This window comes from Equus quagga, chromosome 13 (assembly GCF_021613505.1).
Source record: "Equus quagga isolate Etosha38 chromosome 13, UCLA_HA_Equagga_1.0, whole genome shotgun sequence".
Classification (NCBI taxonomy): Eukaryota; Metazoa; Chordata; class Mammalia; order Perissodactyla; family Equidae; genus Equus; species Equus quagga.
The window spans coordinates 80,862,542-80,872,217 of NC_060279.1; the positions used below are offsets into that span (position 1 = coordinate 80,862,542).

The following is a 9,676-nucleotide window of genomic DNA, read 5'->3' on the forward strand; positions in this document are numbered from 1 at the left end:
GCTGACATCACTGAAAATCAAACAGAAAATTCAGTTGTGCAGTTTAAATAGGTCTTGCCAAGTTTGTCATGTGAAACTTAGGGCATTGATTGATAAAGAATGGGACAGCGACACTCAGAGAGGGAGCATCTGATTGGATCCAGACAAATATGACAACCTTGAGTTCCCAAGTCACTCTGAGCCTCCCCCACCAGGAGGAGCTTGCTCTCCAGTGCCTGCGGAGACCACCCTTCCTCTGCTTGAAGGCCCCTGACGACCTCACTGAAGTAGATGCCTGTTCTCTTCAAGACCCAGCACAATCCCCTCCCACTGCTGCCAACCCGTAGCCAGATCAAATCTCAGCACACTCCGTGGGGAGAGTCACATACTATGACACAGGAGGAAATGGCTCACCCACCAATCAACTTCAGGACTTTCCTAATATGTGCATATATCAGCAGAAATCTGGGGAAAATGGGTAGGAGTAGATTCGAAGGTCAAGGAGAGCAAATTCAACGAATTGGGCTGAATTCACTGGTATTGGCGCACTTACCACAATTTCCAGATTCGCTATTTTAGCTTGAGCAGCTGGAGGTGGTTTAACAACTTTAACAACTTAGATTCAATTGTGGCCTGAAGTTAATGAGATTGAGATGCCTGAGCTGCCCTGGCATGACGTGGAGGAATGAATCAAAGGCTTAGGGAGACAGGCATGTTGCACTGGGTTTATCACATGGGACCCGCACTCCTATGGGAGGCTGAATACTGATGTCTGTGCGCTAGTCCCCGGAACCTGTGGACATGGTACCTTATGGGGAAAAATGATTTTGAAGGTGCAATCAAGGTTTTTAACCAGCTGACCTCAAAATAGGAAGATTATCCTGGGTTTTCCAGGTGGGCCCATAATCACATGGGCCCTCAAAGGCAGAAGAGTGAGAGAGATGAAACAATGAAAGAAGAGGTAGGAGAGACTCAAAGCATGAAAGGGACCCAACCTGCCATTACTAGCTCTGAAGATGGAGGAAGGAAACCAAGAGCCAAGGAATGCAAGTGGCCTGCAGAAGCTGGGAATGGCCCTCAGTGGACAGCCAGCAAGAAAATGGAGACCTCGGTCCTGCAACCACAGGAAACTGAATTCTAAACCTAAGTGAGCAAGGAAATGGATTCTCCCCAAGAGCCTCCAGAAACAGCCCCGCCAACACCTTGATTTTAGCCTAGGGAGACCCATGTTGGCCGTCTGCCCACAGAACTGTAAGATACTATATTTGTGTTGTATAGAGTGCTAGATTTGTGGTAATTTGTCACGGCAGCCAGAAAAGTGACACCACCATCCCCCAACTACGTTCCACAAGATCAGAAGACATTCCCGGGGCCGGCCCGGTGGCACAGCAGTTAAGTGCGCACATTCCGCTTCGGAGACCTGGGGTTCACCGGTTCGGATCCCAGGTGCAGACATGGTACCACCTGGCAAGCCATTCTGTGGTAGGCATCCCACATACAAAGTGGAGGAAGATGAGCATGGATGTGAGCTCAGGGCCAGTCTTCCTCAGCAAAAAGAGGAGGATTGGCAGCAGATGTTAGCTCAGGGCTAATCTTCCACAAAAAAAAAAAAAGAAGAAGATATTCCCTTCACCAAAGTAACTGAAAAATACATTAGTGCGAGGGGGACCTGCAGCCTGGAAAATCCCTGTGGTTGCTCTTTCGTGAGCAGCTATGACTGCAGGAGATGCTGCCATTGAGATGGGCTCTCTGATTTCCATGGGATGGGCCCATGAGTAGCAGAGGCCAAGTGGCAGCACTTAACTACCAATTACAAGGTGGCACATCGCCTTAACAGGCAGCAGGATGTACAGGCAATCAGAGTGCCTTGGCCCGTGGAGGTCTTTGGCAGGTCAGTTGATTACAGTGTTCCTTGGGAAAAAAGACATGGTCAGCCTAACTGAGCAGTGCATGATCTATGTATTAATAAAGGCTCCACATCTGGTGCCAAAAGCCTGACTTAGTTTGCCACGGTGGAGAGTCACAGCCTCAGTTTCCAGACCTGAGTCAATTCACAGCCCAGAACCCTGGAGAGGAGGCCAGGTCCCCTTGAGAAAGGACCCTGCCCTATTGTCAAAAGTATATACCATCAATCTTCCTCCAAGCCCTCCCCAAAGGGAACTGCAACCATTTATTAGAGTGACTGTGAATTGGGGAAAAGGTTGTGCTCAGACCCTTCAGGATTACTAGACACAAGCTCTGAACTGATACTAACTCCTGAAACTCAAAAACACAGTGGCCCAGGAGTTAAAGTGGAGGCCTATGGTGGTCAGGTGATAAATGAGTATTAGCTCAGGTCCAACTCCCAGTGAGCCCAGTTGGTCAACAGGCCCACTCTCTGGTCACTTCCCCAGTTGCTGAGTATATAATTGGAACAGGCACACTTAGTCACTGGCAGAATCCCTATATCACGTTGCTGAGCCATGGGGTAAGAGCCATTATGCTAAGGAGGGCTAAATAGAAGCCCCTGAAGCTTCCACTCCCTGCCAAAACAGTAAACCGAAAGCAAGATTGCATCCCTGGAGGAACTGCAGAGATTAATGCCACTATCAAAGACTTGAAAGAAGCAAGGGTGGCGGGACCCACCACATTCCCATTGAACCCACTAGTTGGGCCTGTGCAGAAGTCAGATACATCCTGGACAATGACTGTGAATGATCGTAAATTTAATCTGGTGGTGACTCCAATTGTACCTGCTGTTCCAGACTTAGTATCTTTATTACAAGAAATTCACAGAACCCCTGGCACTCGGCATGCAGCTACTGAAGTTGGCTGGTGCCTTTTCTTCCACACAAATTACAAGGAACACCAGAAACCATTTGCTTTTACCTGCTTGGACCGAACCAACAGTATACCTCCAGACTGTTGCCTCAGGACTACATGCTGCTGCTCTCTGCCTAAGATAGCCCACAGAGATCTTGACCATCTTGACACTGCGTAAACATCACATTGGTCCACTTCATTGATAAACTACGCTGAGTGGATCTGGTGAGCAAGAAGTAGCAAGTATTTTAGATACTTTAGTAAGACATGTAAATGAGAGGGTGGGAAACAAAACCTACAAAAATTCAGGGGCCTGCCGCCTCAGTGACACTCTTGGGGGTTCAATAGCCTGAGTAGGTTGAGATGTCCCATCTAATCTCCCCTCACACCACTGACCACCAAAAAAGAGGCACAATGCTTGGTAGGCCTTTTTGGATTTTGGAGGCAACGTACACCACATCTGAATCTACTGCTTTGAACCATCCTTCTGGTTTTAAGTGGGAACCAGAAGGAGAGAAGGCTCTGAAGCAGGTTCCACCTGCAGTACAGTCTGCTTCACCACCTGGGCCTCACGATCCAGCAGACTCGATGATACTTGAAGTGTCTGTGGCAAATCAGGACACCACATGGAGCCTCCAGGAAGCAGCAACAGGAGAATTGCAGCACAGATCTCTCAGATTTGGAAGCAAGTCTCCATCTTCTTCTGCAGATAACTATTCTACTTTAGAGAAACAGCTTCCAGCATGCTGAGCCTTTGGGAAAGAATAAAGCATGGGATACCAGCTGACCATGTGGCCTAAGCTTCCCATCATGACCTGGTGTTGTGTGACCACAGAGCCAGCAACCTAACATTAAATGGAAATGGTATGTAAGACATCAAGTTTGGCCAGGACATGGCAGGCCCTGCACAAACATTTAGAGAAGATGGGGCAAGTCTGTAGCACAAAGGAGCCATGACTCTAGCAGGGTTGCCAAGCTGGGCACAGGCTGAGATTGGGGGGATCAGGTGGGCACCTGTGAAGGACATGGCCCCCAAACTCTACCCTATGAAGTCTTGAGGCAACAGGTATGAGGGCTACTCACAGGGCGGCTCAGAGAGAGACAGGAAGTGCACCAGCCCAGTCTCAGCACCCATAGCTCCAACCACAGCTAACCTGAGAAGAAGGCAGCTCCTGTGGTCCAGCTTTGGGATGGACAGAACTTCTCAGGGGAAAAGGCAGCAGGTGGTCAGTATGCTGGGGGAGGGCGTAAGGGACTTACCCAGCGAGCCAATGAGCTGAAAGTTCTCCGACACAACATCACAGTACTGGTGCCTCTGGGTTACACTAAGGAGCCTCCACACTCCCCCTGGGAGAAATACACAGCCACATTCTCAAATGTCACCAGACCCTGTAATGATGGGTTCAGCTGATCTTTGGGGTCGATGAGTGGGCAGAAAAATCAACCAAAATATGGACAGATGCACACATTCAGGCCCTTGACCTGGAAAGGTCCTATCATATCTCCCACCGACATCCTATTTCCCCAGAGGCAGAAACCACCCTACACACACATCGTGATACTACCTTCTTCCCCAGAACTCTACCTTAGAGGGGATACCCAGGTCCCAAGGCCATTGGTCCCTCTCTCCTCATGTTACTACGGGACTCTGCATCCGGCCCACTGCAACCACAAGCAGGTGACCAGATGGCTGCCAACTACGTTTATGTTCTGATCCAGGCACACAGGCCTCCTGCCAGCCAATTCGCTCTGTGTCCCCCAGATCATACTTCTCAGATGCAGCTAAACCTACGCCAACCATTCTCCCTGAGGGCCAAGTACCTGCTCCCAGGGCCCTTTGGTTTGCCCTTCCACCTAGCAGGCATGTAACTCTTGGTGCTCAGCATGCTTGTAATTCCACATCCCCAGCACAACCTCACCAGTTCCCCCCTTGGCAATTCCCTGGCCTCCCCCATGCCACTCTGCGTGTGGTGTCCTGAGAGTGCCTGGCATAGCAGCCACGACCCTATTCCACCCTAGTCCTGCCCTCACCTCAATGGCCCATTGCCACAGGCATCCCAAAGCCCTGCAGTGAAGACCTCCCCACCAGGCCCTGTTCCTAGCTTCAACATTTAGCCGCCCAGAACCACACCCTGACCTCTGAGACCCCACCTTCCTTTGTCTCTGCCTTTGCACAGGCTGTCCTCTCACCTGCCATGACCTTCCTCTCTCCTCCTGAGGCACATTCAGAGCCCAGCACACTGGGCTGAGTCCCTGCCTGTCTCCCAGGTGATCCCATCTGCTGCTGAACAACTCTGCAACCCTGAACGAAAAGCCACAGCCCCCAAGGAGGGAAGATATAAAAGCCTGGCAAGCCCACAGACAGGCGAATCAGCCCCAGTGACCCCCTACGTCCACCACCACCACACCACAGCTGTGCCCAGGTCCACCTGCCCCTCAGGAGCCTTGACTCCCTGCCACTCCTCCTCTATATTGCCTCCTGACATAGGCCCGGCCTTCAGGACAGCCTAGTGACACCCACCAGCACCATCTAACTGCCTAGTCAGGACATCTGGTCCTACTCCCCTCCAGCCTCCCCTCCTCCAGCCTGTCAGGGCATTCATCGCCATCCTTTATCCATTCCACATTGATCCTAGTCCCCTCTCGAGCTCACCCTTTAGATATTTCCAGCCCTAATCCTGCAGAATTCCAGAGCTGCAGGTCCAAGTGCCTACACAGTGCCTCCATTCAGGAGTACCAGGATATATCACACTTCAAATCTCCAAACTCACACTCCAGATCTTCTCCCAGGAACCTGCTCCAGCCACCAACTTCCACATCTCAGTTGATGGAACTTCCATCCATCAAGCCGCTGAGTTCAAACACCCAGGTTCACCTTGATAGCTGTCTCTCACTGCCTCACATCAGGAAACCGGGCTGGTCCTACTGAAGCAACACATCCAGAGTCCAGGCACCTCTGCTGTCTCTATTGCCACTACCTGGTGCAGTCACTCATCACCAGGGGCTCCTCACTGGCCTTCAGGTACAGTCTGTTCTCCCCTCCACAGCCCGTCCCATCGTCAGAACAAGGAGTCTCGTGGGGCAGAGCTGGCACTGGGGACTCAGAGCTCGCCCGCCCCGCGCCCTCTCCCCTGGCCAGGCAGGCTCACCCAGCGCGCGGCGGGAACTACATTACCCGAAAGGCACTACGCCCACCCGGCGCAGGCCAATGAGAGCCCAGGAGAGGGCGCTTCCGGGGTCTGTGGGGGCGGGACTTCCTCCGCCAAAGTTCTCGCCGAGCAGGGCGGGGGTACCCGCGCGCCGGGAGGGAGGAGGGCGGGGGTGGCGTGGGAAGGCTCCCCGAGCCCCGGGAGACGGAGCGGGACGGGCGTGTGCGCCTTGACCGCGGCGAGCGCCTCGCCAGAGCCCCGGCGTCCCCAGCCGTGGTGGGACCGCGCGGGGTGCCTTCGAGGTCCAGTGCCCGCAGCCGCCCCAGATTCGTCGCCTTGGCGTCGAGCAGCTGGGGACCGGTGGCCCTGGGACCTCGGCAGGAGGAGGAGGTGGAGGACAGAGAGGTGGGCCACAGGCAAGAGCAGAAGTCAGAGTAGCAGGGCGAGAGGCTGGAATGCCCAGAAAGTGGAAGGAAAGACGGATGTTCTCTTTCTAGGACAGCTGTAACGGGGGCCCTCGAAAGGGGGCCTTAGAACTGCAGAAGTTTATCACCCGACAGTTCTGGAGGCTGGAAGTCCAAAGTCAAGATGTCAGCCGGCCGTATGCCCTCCAGGCTCTAGGGCAGAACCTTCCTTGCCTCTTCCGCCTTATGGTGGTGCCAGCGCTCCTCGGCTGGGGCCGCTTTACTCCAGTCTCGGCTTCCGTTGCCACATTTCTTTTTCTGACTCCCCTGTCTCCTTCTTGAAGGGTACTTGTGGTTACATTGAGGGCTCACCGAAATAATCCAGGATAAGATAATCTCCTCCCCATTTTAAGATCCTTAATCACATCTGCAAAGTTCCTTCCGTCGTGTAAGATAACATTCACAGGTTCTAGGGATGAGGACATGGATATCTTTGGGTACCACAGAGCCCTTCACTTTGCTTGGGGTGGAGAGAACTGGTGGGAGCATCAAGCTCTGGGCTGACCTCTTGGCAGGGGAAAGGCCACCTGCGATGTTGAGCCAAGTCAGCATCCCATAGGGGAGGAACCACCCAGAGCCAACTGGGTCAGAAGAGCCTACTCCAGCCTGCTGCAGAGATGAAGAATGTCCGGCAGACCATGTGCACACAGCCACTCGGGGAAGGGCACTGGCTTCTGGGGCTCGCTGGAAATCAAAGTCAAGAGTCATGAGTAATTCAAGACACGGGTCAGCATACTGCAGCCTGTGGGCCAAGTGCAGCCCCTTGCATGTTTGTATAGCCCCTGAGATGAGAATGGTTTTTACCTTTTTGTAGTTGCTGTTGGTGCCAGTCAAGTTGGTTCTGACTCCTGGCGACCCTGTGTACAGCAGAGCAGAATCCTGCCCAATCTTTTTGTTTGCACCATCCTCTCCTCTTCCGGCACTGTATCAGACAATGCTCCTCTGCTACTTTAGGGGATTTTCATGGCCAATTTTGGGGAGTCCAGGTCCTTTCTTCCTATTCTTAGTCTGGAAGCCCCACTGAAACCTGTCCACCGTAGGTGACCCTGCTGGTACTTAAAATAGCGGTGGCATAGTTTTCAGCATCACAACAACAGGCAGCCACCACAGTGTGACAACCAACAGACCAGATGGGTAGTGTGATTCCCTGGCCGGGAAACAAACTCAAACCATGGTGGTGAGAGAGTCAAATCTTAACCACTGGAATACGTTTTTTAGTGGTTGAAAAAAATCAAAAGAACACTTTGGTAACATACGAAGATTATTTGAAATTCAGACTTCAGCATCCATAAATAGTTGTATTGGAACACACCCACAGCCATGCATTTACATATTGTCTATGACTCCTTTCACACTCTAATGGCAGAGTTGAGTAGTAACTAAAAACTGCACAGCCTGCAAAGGTGAAAATATCTGGCCCCTGATTAAAAGTTATAGAGCTGAAGAACTTAACCAGAACTGAGCAAAAGCCACATGTAAAACAAAGTGGATGGAAGGAGTTTGCTGAGAAGGAGAGGGTGGGGGTGCCCATACATAGCAGTTGCAGTGTGATGGAGCCCAGCACTGCCTGCAAGTGAAGATTGCCAGGGCACCTCCCACTCACAGGTTGGCAGCTGGTAGGAGGCGGCCATGCTGAGCCTTGCAGGACAGTCAAGGCTGCCTCAGAGCCCTCAGTTTCAAAGATTGACTAAAAGGACTCATGGAACTCTATCTGTTATAGTCTTAGTTACAGTTTGTTACAGTGGAAAGATACAAATGAAAATCAGCCAAGGAAAGAGGACTATAGGGCAGGACCGAGGAGAGACCAGGCATGAGCTTCCAGGTGTCCTCTCTCAGTGGAGTCACATGGACAGCGCTTAATTCTCCCAGCAACAGTATATGATGACACATGGAGCATTGCCACCCAGGGATGCTCACCCAAGCCTCGATGTCCAGGGATTTTATTGGGAGATGGTAATGAAAGCATGCAGCACCCACATAACTGACCTCAGTTGCTCAGTCTCTAGCTCCCCAGAGATCAAACTGATGCAGGCTGGCCTAAAACCCCCACCGTAAGTCACAGTGTTGGCGTAGATGACCTGATGTGGACTGAGGCTCCAGGTACACAAAGATACTCTTGTTAGGTAGGATATTCCGAAGGCTTAGACGTTATCTCCCAGGAGCAGCTCACAGGCCAGACTTTTCTTTGGAATGTGAGGGTTTGGACAACCCGGGGCTGCTGAGTCAACGCTTTACTGCCCAGTGGCACACTGGACATGGCAGACTACAGTGGCTGGCTGGCCCAGCTGTGTAGATGGCAACTGCAGGCTCACTAGGCTATAAGATAGGACAGATCCTGGCATGAGTCATACTTCTGCTACAGAAACAAGCTGCCTTGGCACCTCACTAGGCCCCCGAGTCAGTGCCAGCTGACACCAGACAGCACTAAGGGCTCCAGAGCCAGCTGCCTGCACACATCCCTGATCTCTGACACATTCAGCAGCAGGCCCGCTAATCCTGGCAGCTGTGCCAGCTGCTGCCACCCTGTCTGCACTCTCCCTGTGGTGACCTGGAGACACCACAGATGGCTGCAAGAAGGTTCTCAGTCCAGGTCTGAACCACCACAATGCTTCAGTCTCAATCCTCCAACATCAGGGGGTGAGGGGCCTGGGAAAGAGTCAGTTATTCTAATGCTACCACCCTCTACACCCCCCAAAACCATGGCTTCATGTTTCCTCCCTCCCTCGAGATTTGGGGGCCTAGAGATGGGTAAGAATGAAGCCACAGTCACTCTTCTCCCTTCTGTCTTTGGTTCTGACCTGCTCTCCACTTGCCACCACTGTGGCTGGTATTGGCTTTTCCCTTGCCTCTCCAACACAGAAAGGGTGACTGAGTCATCCCCCTGGGGATTCAGCCTAAACCAGGGGCCTGGGACCCTCTCATGGGAGAGCAGGCCCAAGGGAGCAGCACAGGCCTGCTTGGCTAAAGAAGACAGAGGACCATGCTGGTGTCTACAATTTAGACAGTGTGAGGGCTGGCCTCCAAGATGGCCCCCATGAGTCTCACCACATGGTATTCACACTCTCACTTGGTCCCCTCCCACAGTGAATAGGGTCAGCAGAAGCAAACTGGGGAGACAACAGAATGTGACTTCAGGGACTAAGTCATAAAAGGCACTGTGGCTTCTTCTGCTTTCTTATCTCTTGGTTCACCAACTCTGAGGGAAGCCAGTGGCTGTGTTATGAGGACACTCAAGTAGCCCTGTGGAGAGGTCCATGTGGCGAGGAACTGAGGCCACCTGCG

General features: G+C 52.3%; 1 long non-coding RNA gene across 2 annotated transcripts; it reads right to left on the bottom strand.

The window, feature by feature from the left end:
* Window positions 1-1,643: 1,643 nt before the first annotated feature.
* On the bottom strand, window positions 1,644-5,923 carry LOC124249569 (uncharacterized). Of its 2 annotated transcripts, none has more exons than XR_006891424.1 (3): window positions 5,553-5,923; window positions 4,042-4,128; window positions 1,644-3,533 (listed from the first exon to the last, which is right to left on the bottom strand). It is a non-coding gene; the product is annotated as an uncharacterized LOC124249569 (long non-coding RNA). The 2 variants fall into 2 exon arrangements; XR_006891425.1 differs by having other exon boundaries at window positions 4,042-4,170.
* Window positions 5,924-9,676: the final 3,753 nt, after the last annotated feature.